Here is a 13,487-nt window from a genome sequence, read left to right as displayed (position 1 = left end):
CCAAACTTCGAAAGTTGGGATAGTTATATGATATTCATGGAACTGAAAATTATTTTCAGATACAAACAAAGCAATGTTTGTTTGCAAGTATTAGTAAAAGTGTTTACTATGCATTTGACTGTTGGGAAAGGGATCCAGAAGAACGCCTGTCATATAATGAAAGGTGAATAAAACAACAACTTAAAGAGAAAGGAAGTGTCCAAAGGGTGTTAGTATGACTTACACGCCTAGGAAGTCCGGGGCTAATGCCACTCTTAAGTTGGGTGCTTCTTCTGAGGGTAGGAGAAATACTAAAAGTTAAACTGCTAGAAGTATAAAGGCAAAAGGAAAGAAGACTGGAATATCCAGCTCATGTATGAATGTCATACAAGTTTTTGATGTATAGAAGGCTGGTCAAAGATATAGTTCTTGCGAATTATGGTTAAACATGTTAATCACTAATTCTTGGGTATTGTGAGTTCATCACAAAAATGCCCGCTCGATTGCATTCTGTTGCAACTCGATGTAAGAACTACTATGGCCTGAAAGACTAGCTAGAAATGAGGTTAAGGTATACACAGGGAACATAGTAAATGTTACTATACCTTCCATCGGTGTATTGTCGTCTGTATTTATTTTCATAATTCATTTAGAGTTTTACAAACTCTATCCCATTGCATATGGTATCTCGCAAGAAGGTTGTTCATAAGAGAACTTTTTATGTTCGATGTTATGAATAACACAAGGGCCATACTTTCATTATGAATGAGATGTATGTTATGAATATTGATAATAATACAATACCTCTGGGTTTACTTTCATAATTCATTTTAGAGTTTCATACACTCTAGCCCATTGCACAATGTTTGTTGCAAAAGAGTTGTTCATAAAAACAACAATTGTTGTTAAGTATTATGAATAACATAAGGGCCATACTTCCATCATCGATGGGACGTATGTTATGAATATTGAGGGTAATATGATACATCCATAACACTGACGCTAAATGTCGCAAGACTAAAAGAATACCACACAAGTGTGGCACTACATTTGGTCACATTGGAGAAACCCACATGGAAAATTCCATTATGATGGATTTTGAAGTCTTTTTGATTTTGAATCATCTGACACTTGCAACTTTCCTCCGAAAAGTGAAGTGACTAAAATACCGTTCACAGACCATAAGGAACGAACAACAAACTTATTAGTCATCATACATTTGATGTGTGTAGTCCGATAAGTGTTGTTAGTGGTGGATTTATTTATCTTCAGAAATGACTCAAGTAGATATATGGATATTTACTTGATGAGACGTAAGTCTGGATCTTTTGAAATCATTCGAAAGGTTCTCAAAAATGAAGTAGAAGTTATTGTAACAAGAAAATTATGTTTCTGCAATTTGATTGCACAAAGGAATATTTGAGTTACATATTTAGTGAATGTCTGATGAGTTGTGAAAGGGGTTTCATAAACTTGCACCTCCCGGAACACCACTGCAAGTGGAAAGTCCGTGGAGATGTAATCAAACCATTTATGACATGGTAAGGTCAAAGATGACATAAATAAATTTGCCATTATCCCTTTTAAATTGATGCTTTAGAGACTGCGGCTTTTACACTGAAAAGAGCTACATCGGGTCTGTTGAAATGAAGCCATCGTATGGTACGCCCAACCATGTTATATATTTTCTTAACATTTGGAATATGGGGCTTGTGTAAAAGGTTACAAACCTATTCCAAATCAGACAAGTGCTACTTTGTAGGTTATACCAAAATGTTGGGTATTCCTCCCTCACTATACCGAGGCAAATAGTTTTGCCGCGAAATGGTGTGCTTTTAAAGAGAATGGTTCTTTCTAAAAGGTGAGTGGGAGAATAGTGCAACTCGACGAGATAAACAGTATCTTCATCAGATCAAAGGAAATAGACCTTGGAAGAAATTCCAGAGTTTCCTACTGCGACTGATACAGAAGTCTCTACAATAAAATGTATGAACTTCGGTTGAACTTGCAGCTGAACCACGTAGGCAAGGCTCGTGCAAACCTCTCAGGTGCGCAAACGAGATATTGTTGTTAGACAACATTATACCTATGATACACAAGGAAGCGTTGATGGGCCCTGACTCCGGAATTGGCTAAATGCCAATACAACCCGAGTTAGTTTCCATATAAGTGATTCAAGATTAAAACCTTGATACACCTTTCGGAAGACTTAGAGTCTAACGAATATTTATGGAACTTAAAACCGATACGGATAAAAATGTTTTATCCATATAGCTCGACTTGTTGAAATAACAAGTTCATGAGTTGACTACGATGAGGTTGTTTTCATCATAGCGATGCTTAAAGTCGGTTCGGGTTGAACTAGCAATTGATACATATTTCAATCATGACATATGAAACATGGATGACAATAGGATTTCCATCTGATGGAAATGAAACCAAGGACTTGCATGTGTTACAGTCCAAGGCATTTTGTCTATCCAGAGGATGCTAGTAAAGGTGCAAACTTCAGAGTTCCAGCGATGGACAGAAGAGAGCAAAATGGAGTTGGAATCTTCGTGCTTTGATGAAATGGTCAAAGGGGTTTGACTTCATCAATGGGTAACGAAGATGCTTGTAATTCAAGAAAGTAAGTGGGAGCGTAATAATATTTCTAAAAACCTTGTGTGCTTGACACATTGTTAATTGGAAATAAATTTCTTGACACGAATTAGGACTTCATTTGAAATTAGTTTTTTGATGAAGTGCTTAGGCTAAATAGCCTCAATATTAGGCATAATGATCTATGGAGATAGATTTACCTAATAGGGCTAAGCAATGTATACATATTGACAAGGTGCTAAAACCTTTTAGCATTTAAAACCGCCAAGGAGTGATTCTTGCCGGAGTCACATGGAAGAGTTTTTTGCAAGACTCGGTGTCCCAAAACACTGATGAGCAAAATACATGATGCAGATTCCACACACTTTTGTGTTTGGATTAATCATGTATTCCATGGTATGTAAAACAACCAGATATGTCCGATACTCCCAAGGTGTTGCGAGTATGGATACCAAAGTGATCAAATTACTGATCATGGGACAACAGTGAAAGATGTCACAGAGTACTAGAGTAAGTACTGATGACATGGTTTTCTCGCAAGCAGAGATCATGAAGAGTTCGTTGTAAAATTTTACATCGATAGAGTCTTCATCTTTTCTCCATGCGATTTTCGATTTAAATTAAGGGTTTTGTGTAACACACAATGTGGTGGCATAGTTAGTTGGAATTTGTTCAAACTAGTTACTGTGGCGAATTCTATAACAAGGGCTAAGTATGTTGACGCTTTAGAAGCGACAAAACAAGATGTTGAATCATATAGTTCATTCATGAACTTAGTATGGTTCCAAGATGGCTTTTGTCAATGGGACACTACTGCAGGTAGTTGCTCCATAACTCAGTCTGAGGAATCCAGGTTCGACCTATGATTCACATACATACAACGCCAAGTCCACACAAAATATGAATTTTGTGAAAGCATGAAAATGCGAGGATATGCAGAGATACACACGGAGCTGAAATTGTCAGATCCGATGGACATCAGGCTATACCACATGCGAAACATTTTTTACACCAGTATGCCATAGGTGTGAAGTGCATTAGCATAAGCTAGATTATTGACTCTAGTGCAAGTGGGAGTCTGTAGGAGATATGCCCTAGAGGCAATAATAAATGATATTATTTATCTCCGAGTTCATAATTATGTTTATGTTCCATGCTATAACTGCAATGATTCTCGAGTCTGCAATATCCACGAGGCTCGGAGGAAGACTCATATGCACGTGTGCAATAATAAACGGAAAGAAGTATTCCTAGTCTGGCCTCTAAGACTAGCTCAAGTTTTGCATGATGATTCTGTTTTCCTGGTCATGGGCATGTCTATGCCAGCAACTTTGAGGGCACCATATTAATAGAACATTTGTGTTGAATCGACCCGGATTGATGTTATGCTATTAGATTCATTCGTCACAAGTTTATTGGTACATAACACAGAGATGGTTAACGTTTGCATGATTCCTTAGACCATGAGAGTATCGAGTTTCTTCATGCTTGCTTCATGAACTTTGGGGTTTGTTAAACGTCATCCGTAAATGGGTTGCTATTACGGCGGCTTATGGGTTCATGGAAAAGTGTGTCAAGTAACTTGATAGCTCAAGATTGGGATTTGCTCCTCCGACGATGGAGAGATATCTCTGGGCCCTCTCGGTGTTACGGTATCCATCATCGTCTGGCCAGACACTTTGTGATTTGATCACGGGGATGCCGGAACACGATAACGAGAAAAGAGAACAATACCGGTAACGAGGTAACTAGCATAGTGGACAAGTTGTTGATCCACGGGAATGCCAACATGTCTCACCTCGGGTCTTTGTAACATATCGTGAAGCAACAGGAATAGCACACGGCAACTGGAGGTTCACTCGAATATTTATTCGTGTGGGTATAGGGGTCAATATGGGTGTCCACGGCTCCGATGTTGATCATTGATCGGAAGGGGTTCCGGGTCATGTCTATACTTCACCGAACATATAGGGTCACACGCTTAAGGGTCATCTATCTGCTGAATACTAGACAGGGAGTCTGAGAGAAAATCACCGAAAAAGTTTCGGACACCGAAAAGTTTCGGAGAGCGGAATCGTACCGCAGAGAGAGGTCATCGGATAAGTTTCGATGATACCGAAAAGTTGTTTCGGGATACACCATTAAGTCAAATTGGTTTCGGCACATGCCTGATAATTCTTGGAGGATGCCAGAATAATTCTGGAAGCTTTTTGGAATTTTCTGAGATAAAAACCGGAAATGTTCCGGAGCTGCCGGAGCCACTTCAGATGTGTTTCGCAGATGAAAATCACTAAAACCGGAATTGTTTCGGAACGTGTTGACAATCATTTTAGTGGGTACTGGAAATGTTCTTAGCCCACATAAATATTTTCAGTTCGATCAGACGCTGAAAAATGTCGTCGTGAATAGTGAAAATCAGCTTTATGGTTACTTTATGGAAAGCCACCTTTTGGGGCTTTGCTCCAAAAGATCTTGGGGATGACATGGATGGATAGGAGCCATTTTTTGGGCCCCTCATGGGGGTGTGGCCGGCCACATGGGGTATCCCCCCTTGGGGACCCTCTTGTTCCTTGGTTTCACTCCTAGGTCCTTGTGGAAGGACTTCATTCATGTGCATTTTGGGTTTTTTGTGAAACTACCCTACCCCCTTGGGATTTCCTATAAATAGAGGTGGAGGGGCAGCCCTCCACACTCATCCCTTGCTCTCATACACATGCCATGCATTATCTGGCTTCTTCTCTCCCTCCCACGAAAAGAGTTCCGTAGAGCCGTAAGGCTGTCTGGGTTCCGGCAGGAACTAGTTCTGGACGGCGAAGCCCTGCCGGATAGATGACACCGTATGTGTGCAACTCTGTAGAGAGATCGTAGTTTCGGTCTTAGTTCGTGAGTGCCTCCCGAAGGGCTGTCCGTGTGACCGTCCGAGTTTCGAAGGTCCTCCCGAAGGGCTGTCCGAGTGACCGTTCGAGTTTCGAAGGTCCTCCCGAAGGGCTGTCCGCGACACCGTCCGTGGGGCTGTTCGACCGCCTCCCGGAGGGCTGTCTGAGGAGCAGATGAGGGTATACATCCTCGCGGTTGGGAGGTTGTAAATCCTAGTTGCGGGGATCTGCACCGCCGATCGTCATCGACTCTACTTCCCGCTGCGCTACGAGTCGGTAACAAAAAAGATCAAACCATGTATGCAGTCTCCATAGTGGTCCTGGGCTGGTGCGTATGTCGGAAAATTTTTGTTTTCTGTCGCGTTCCCCTACACTTCTACATCAACACCATAGCCCCTCCGATGATGTGTGAGTAGTTTACTTCCAGACCTTTGGGTCCATAGTTATTAGCTAGATGGCTTCTTCTCTCTTTTTGGATCTCAATATAAAGTTCTCCCCCTCTCTTGTGGAGATCTATTCGATGTAATCTTCTTTTGCGGTGTGTTTGTTGAGACCGATGAGTCGTGGGTTTATGATCAAGATTATCTATGAACAATATTTGAATCTTCTCTGAATTCTTTTATGTATGATTGGTTATCTTTGCAAGTCTCTTCAAATTATCGGTTTAGTTTGGCCTACTAGATTGATCTTTCTTGCAATGGGAGAAGTGCTTAGCTTTGGGTTCAATCTTGCGATCTCCTTTCCCAGTTACAGTAGGGGCAGCAAGGCACGTATAGTATTGTTGCCATCGAGGATAACAAGACGGGGTTTATTTCATATTGCATGAGTTTATCCCTCTACATCATCTCATCTTGCTTAAGGCGTTACTCTATTTCCATGAACTTAATACTCTAGATGCATGCTGGATAGCAGTCAATGAGTGGAGTGATAGTAGTAGATGCAGGCAGGAGTCGGTCTACTTGTCTCGGACGTGATGCCTATATACATGATCATACCTAGATATTCTCATAACTATGCTCAATTCTGTCAATTGCTCAACAGTAATTTGTTCACCCACCGTAAATACTTATGCTCTCGAGCGAAGCCACTAGTGAAACCTATGCCCCCCTGATACGTCTCCAACGTATCTATAATTTTTGATTGCTCCATGCTATATTATCTACTGTTTTAGGCAATATTGGGCTTTATTATCCACTTTTATATTATTTTTGGGACTAACCTATTAACCGAAGGCCCAGCCCAGATTTGCTGTTTTATGCCTATTTCAGTGTTTCGAAGAAAAGGAATATCAGACGGACTCGGAACGGAACGAAATCAACTGGAGAAGTTATTTTCGGAAGGAAAGCAACCCAGGGAACTTGGAGTGCACGTCAGAAGATACGGGAGCTGCCCACGAGGGTGGGGGGCACGCCCACCCCCCTAGGGCGCGCCCCCTGCCTCGTGGGCCCCCCGCAGCTCCACCGAGGTACCCCTTGCACCCATATATACCTACGTATCGTAAAACTTCTAGAAGAGAACCTAGATCGGGAGTTCCGCAGCCGCAAGCCTCTGTGGCCACCAAAAGTCAATCGGGACCCTGTTCCGGCACCCTGCCGGAGGGGGGATCCCTCACTGGTGGCCTTCTTCATCATCCCGGCGCTCTCCATGACGAGGAGGGAGTAGTTCACCCTCGGGGCTGAGGGTATGTACCAGTAGCTATGTGTTTGATCTCTCTCTCTCTCATGTTCTTGATTTGGCACGATCTTGATGTATCGCGAGCTTTGCTATTATAGTTGGATCTTATGTTTCTCCTCCCCCTCTTCTCTCTTGTAATGGATTGAGTTTTCCCTTTGAGGTTATCTTATCGGATTGAGTCTTTAAAGATTTGAGAACACTTGATGTATGTCTTGCCGTGCGTATCTATGGTGACAATGGGATATCACGTGCCACTTGCTGTATGTTTTGGTGACCAACTTTCTGGTTCCGCCCATGAACTAACGCATAGGGGTTGGCACACGTTTTCGTCATGATTCTCCGGTAGAAACTTTGGGCACTCTTTGAGGTTCTATGTGTTGGTTTGAATAGATGAATCTGAGATTGTGTGATGCATATCGTATAATCATACCCACGGATACTTGAGGTGACAATGGAGTATCTAGGTGACATTAGGGTTTTGGTTTATTTGTATCTTAAGGTGTTATTCTAGTACGAACTCTAGGGCTGTTTGTGACACTTATAGGAATAGTCCAACGGATTGATTGGAAAGAATAACTTTGAGGTGGTTTCGTACCCTACCATAATCTCTTCGTTCATTCTCCGCTATTAGTGACTTTGGAGTGACTCTTTGTTGCATGTTGAGGGATAGTTATATGATCCAATTATGTTATTATTGTTGAGAGAACTTGCACTGGTGAAAGTATGAACCCTAGGCCTTGTTTCCTATCATTGCAATACTGTTTACGCTCACTTTTATTGCTTGTTACCTTGCTGTTTTTATATTTTCAGATTACAAATACCCATATCTACCATCCACATTGCGCTTGTATCACTATCTCTTCGCCGAACTAGTGCACCTATACAATTTACCATTGTATTGGGTGTGTTGGGGACACAAGAGACTCTTTGTTATTTGGTTGCAGGGTTGTTTGAGAGAGACCATCTTCATCCTACGCCTCCTACGGATTGATAAACCTTAGGTCATCCACTTGAGGAAAATTTGCTACTGTCCTACAAACCTGTGCACTTGCAGGCCCAACAACGTCTACAAGAAGAAGGTTGTGTAGTAGACATCAAGCTCTTTTCTGGCGCCGTTGCCGGGGAGGCTAGGTAAGTGAAGGTATATCTTTAGATCTTGCAATCGAATCTTTTTGTTTCTTGTTTTAGCACTAGTTAGTTTATAAAAGAAAATTACAAAAAAAATGGAATTGAGTTTATCTCACACGCTTCATCTTTTTAATATCTTTCGTGAGTATGATGGAAAGGATAATTGTGCTCAAGTACTAGAAGAAGAAATCTATAAAATGTTTGGCACTAAATCCTTGAATGATGAGCATGATTGCAATGCTGTTAGTATGAATTCCTTGAATATCCATGATGCTAATGATATGCAAAGCCACAAGCTTGGGGAAGCTATGTATGATGAAGATGATATTTTTTGTCCCCCAAGCTTTGATGAGCAAATTTACTATGATGAAAGCATGCCTCCTATCTATGATGATTATTGTGATGACACGTATGCTTTAAAGAATAATGATAACCATGAAACTTGTCATCTTGATCTTAATTTTCAATCACATGATAGTTGTTTTGTTGAGTTTGCTCCCACAATTGTTGATGAGAATAAATTTGCTTATGTGGAGAGTAGTAAAATTTCTATGCAAGTAGATCATGAAAAGAATGCTTTAGGTGCTGGTTATATTGTTGAATTCATTCATGATGCTACTGAAAATTATTATGAGAGAGGATCATATGCTTCTACATATTGCAATAATATCAAGTTTTCTCTCTAGGTGCTTAAAATCTTGAAGTTATGCTTGTTTTACCTTCCTATGCAAGATGATTCTTGTTCCCATAAGTTGTTTGCTCACAAAATCCCTATGCATAGGAAGTCGGTTAGGCTTAAATGTGCTAGTCATATTATTCATGATGCTCTCTTTATGTTTCAATTCTTATCCTTTATGTGAGCATCATTGAAATCATCATGCCTAGCTAGGGGCATTAAACGATAGCGCTTGTTGGGAGGCAACCCAATTTTATTTTAGTTTCTTTATTTTTGGTTCTGTTTAGGAATAAATAATCCATCTACCTTCTGTTTAGATGTGGTTTTGTGTTTTAATTAGTGTTTGTGCCAAGTAAGACCTATATGATCTTCTTGGATGATAGTTATTTGATCCTGCTGAAAATTTCAGAAACTTTCTGTTCACGAAAACAATTGTTTAAAATCATAAGAACGTGATAAAATATTGATTCCAATTGAAGAAGATCAATAATCAAATTATCTAGGACTTCCTATTTTGGTAGAATTTTTTGAGTTCCAGAAGTTTGCGTTAGTTACAGATTACTACAGACTGTTCTGTTTTTGACAGATTCTGTTTTTCGTGTGTTGTTTGCTTATTTTGATGAACCTATGGCTAGTAAAATAGTTTATAAACCATAGAGAAGTTGTAATACAGTAGGTTTAACACCAATATAAATAAAGAATGAGTTCAATACAGTAACTTGAAGTGGTGTTTTGTTTTCTTTCGCTAACGGAGCTTACGAGTTTTCTGTTAAGTTTTGTGTTGTGAAGTTTTCAAGTTTTGGGTAAAGATTCGATGGACTATGTGATAAGGAGTGACAAGAGCCTAAGCTTGGGGATGCCCAAGGCACCCCAAGGTAATATTCAAGGACAACCAAGAGCCTAAGCTTGGGGATGCCCCGGAAGGCATCCCCTCTTTCGTCTTCATTCATCGGTAACTTTACTTGGAGCTATATTTTTATTCATCGGTTGGCCAGCGCGATCAATTTCGATGATCGTGTACCTTTCATCCATGCACAACTTTTTCTTCGGGCCTCGTCTCGTTACCAAAGTGGTGCTCGATCCGGAGGGCTAGAAAAGAAGAAAGAAGAGAGTTAATATGTGTACATACCAAAAACAATTAATGCATCAATTAGCTATAGTCAGCACATGCTTAATTAATATATATACCTGGCCGGACTCCGTTCGGTCACCGGAGCTGTCATCATGGTGTCCTTCCTCCTCCATTCGGTCACCGGAGCCATCATCACGGTGTCCCTCCTCCTCCATTCGGTCATCGGAGGTGTCATCACAGTGTCCGGCCTCCTCCATTGTTTGATCATTGTCGTAGCCTGCTTCTTCATCCAGTCTTTCCAGACCATCGGTGCATTTGTCGTTGAGAAACGACAAGACAACATCACTTCCGTGTGCGATTATCTCCCCCAACACCGCTTCTGTTGCTTCATCTCGGGGGTGCGGATCCATAGTTTCTGCAAATATTTACAACATGGAAATTATTATTCAAACATGACAGATGGATATATTAGTGGCAAACGTAGAACTAGCTAGCTAAGCACAATAAGGAATCATATTAGTGGCCTGGCATCGACGCTTCTCTAGGGTTTGGGGTGGCCTCGGCAACACTTCAAGAGTTCTGGTCGAGCGAGAGGGCCGGGGGGTACTCCCGTGGTATAAGTTATCGCGGTCGAGAGGGGGTATATATACCGACCGCCCCTCATGTCGAAGTTATCGGGGAGAGGGGGTTATATCGACAACGACGACATACATACATGGGAAAATAATGTTATCGGGGAGGGGGTATATCGACCCCCCCCCTCATGTTGAAGTTATTGGGAGGGGGTATATCGACAACGACATACCCGATAAAAAATAAGAAGACGAAGAAGAAATAAAAAGAGGAGAAAAAGAAAGGAATAGAGGAGAAGATCGAAGAAAAAAAAAGAAAAAAAAAGAGGAGAAGAAGATCTATTTTTTCTTCTTCTCCTCTATTCCATTCTTCTTCTCCTCTTCTTTTTCTTCTTTTTTCCTCTTCTTATTTATTTCTCCTCTTCTTCCTCTCCTCTTCTTCTCCTTTCTTCCTCTTCTTATTTTCTTTTTTCCTATCCTTCTTTTTCTTCTTCTTCCTTCTGAATATCACTTAGCAACTTTTGCAAAGATAGGGGGGTGGGGGTGCTCCCGTGGTCTAAAATCGGTCTATGCACGATAGAAAATTCTGAAAAAATACATCTACAAAAATACATATATGATCCACATACATAGGGGGTAGGAGACCAACATCGTTTTTTTCTAGGTTTTGGGTGTCCTCGAGAGTCTTGATCGAGCGAGAGGGCCGGGGGGTACTCCCGTGGTATAAGTTATCGCGGTCGAGAGGGGGTATATATATGGACCGCCCTTCATGTCGAAGTTATTGGGGAGAGGGGGTTATATCGACAACGACGACATACATACATGGGAAAATAATGTTACCGGGGAGGGGGTATATCGAGCCCCCCCCCTCATGTTGAAGTTATTGGGAGGGGGTATATCGACAACGACATACCCGATAAAAAATAAGAAGACGAAGAAGAAATAAAAAGAGGAGAAAAAGAAAGGAATAGAGGAGAAGATCGAAGAAAAAAAAGAAGAAAAAAAGAGGAGAAGAAGAAAGAAATAGAGGAGAAGAAGAAAGAAATAGAGGAGAAGAAGAGAAAATACTATGCATTCCATTCCAAAGAGCGGTTTCGGTGGGTTGATACGATTTCCACTTTGACGGTCCTAAGTTGGCATTCTTTGCAAATAACTTCGATCTCGCCATAGACGAAAAGTACCCAATTTCATGCCAAGAGACCATGTAAGGGTTGTACGACCCATCCATATGATAAAAAGACTCACAAGCCTAAGAGCAATTCCTTCCTTCCCTATCATTAATTAAGGACTGGCTTGCTTCGAGAGAAAGGAAATCTGAATTCCATAGCCGTCTTCCTCACGAGCTGGAACAACTAAAGGTGTAGGTTGGAAACATACTTTTTTTTCCGTTGGATTGTGCTCCAGAGAATGGAATAGTAACACGTGCTCCCGAGAGGCGGCATTAGTTTATGGTTCGAAAGCACGAGTCACTCCATCCAGCTATACTTGCATTGATATAGACGATTTGAGCCTTTGAATTTACTTACTACAAAACAAGCTATGTTCTCCTATATATTTCCTTGGGCTCGCTTTACAAAAGAAAAACAAACTACTCCTCTTGATGTGGTCAGAGCGAAGTACTAATAGCCACAGAAACAACAGGAATATCTTTCATTCATTTCATCTGTATGGTATGACACGACCTCTTTTTGCTCCCCATTTCGTTGGAACTGAGGCCTCTGTCTACCGGCCCGAAAGGAGGGTCTCATGCTTGTAAACTAGCATATATCTTGCACAGAATGAACCTTCCTTCAGTCACAACGAGAAGCACTATCGGGGTCTGAACGAATAGAAAACACAATCAACACTTCATATCAAAGTCAACCAACGTTTATCATATAGAGCGGAATCTTCATTCTAATTTGATTAGCCATCCCTCCCTCGAGTCGTATGCTTTCTGATCACCCTCCTATGCTGGTTACTTTTCTTTCAAACGTTACGTCGTTGCAGGTTCTCGCCCTTCAGGTTGAAGGAGATGTGTACTCGACTTCCTTTAAGTAAGTGGTGGCCCATAATAGTAGAGATGTATAACAATAGTAGCTTAACCAAAGGGATAGACTTGAACTCTTCCACACCCCCTTGCCAGAGGTTTTAAGAGAACAACCTTTTGGGGATACCAATTCCACCCATTCGCAGCAAAGGAACTAGCACTTGCTTAAGCTTTCCACCGTTCTTGCTTATTCCCCTTACTTACCCAATGAAAGATATAGATTGGAAATTGGAAGATGGTCGTCCATAGTTATCTTGTTGAAAATACCCTCCCTTACTCATCAAAATGTTGGAAGCGACTTGAGATATCTTTTGGGAAGAGAGAATAACTATAGATGCTCGATATGCATATTGATCAATCGATCTCCGCGTCCTGCCAGTTCGCTAAGTAGACTCACTCTACCGAGGGGCAGAAGAAGATCAAGCCGATAAGGGGAAGCGCTGAGAAAAATCTCTCTCTTATCTAAATATAAGAGCACGCTTTATCTCTATGCACACAGAAAAAGGGGATCTTGTGATGATGGAAATGATACGTATGTGGACCACTTTGGCTCCGCCCAAAAGCCCCTGAGCCGACTATCTCCTGGCACAGCCAAAGCATTTCCTCGCCCGAGGCCTGCTCAAAGCTAACTTGAATCCGAACAGCTTGCTGCTTCTCCGAAACCTTCACCAGCTTGTGTATCCTTGTAAGGTCGCGGACCCGGCGTAAGAACGAGAAACGCGAGTCTAGCATGACATAAACCCAAACCCCGGCACTTTTGATACTTCTCATCTCAGGACAAGTCACAGAAGAGGTAAGGCGCTATAGCCAGTGAAGGAACGGGAAAGAAGAATCAGTGGAATTGACCAATAATTTATACCATTACGACTTTGAATAATCG

This window comes from Aegilops tauschii, chromosome 2 (genome assembly GCF_002575655.3).
Source record: "Aegilops tauschii subsp. strangulata cultivar AL8/78 chromosome 2, Aet v6.0, whole genome shotgun sequence".
Taxonomy (NCBI): Eukaryota; Viridiplantae; Streptophyta; class Magnoliopsida; order Poales; family Poaceae; genus Aegilops; species Aegilops tauschii.
Note: the sequence above shows the minus strand (reverse complement) of the source record.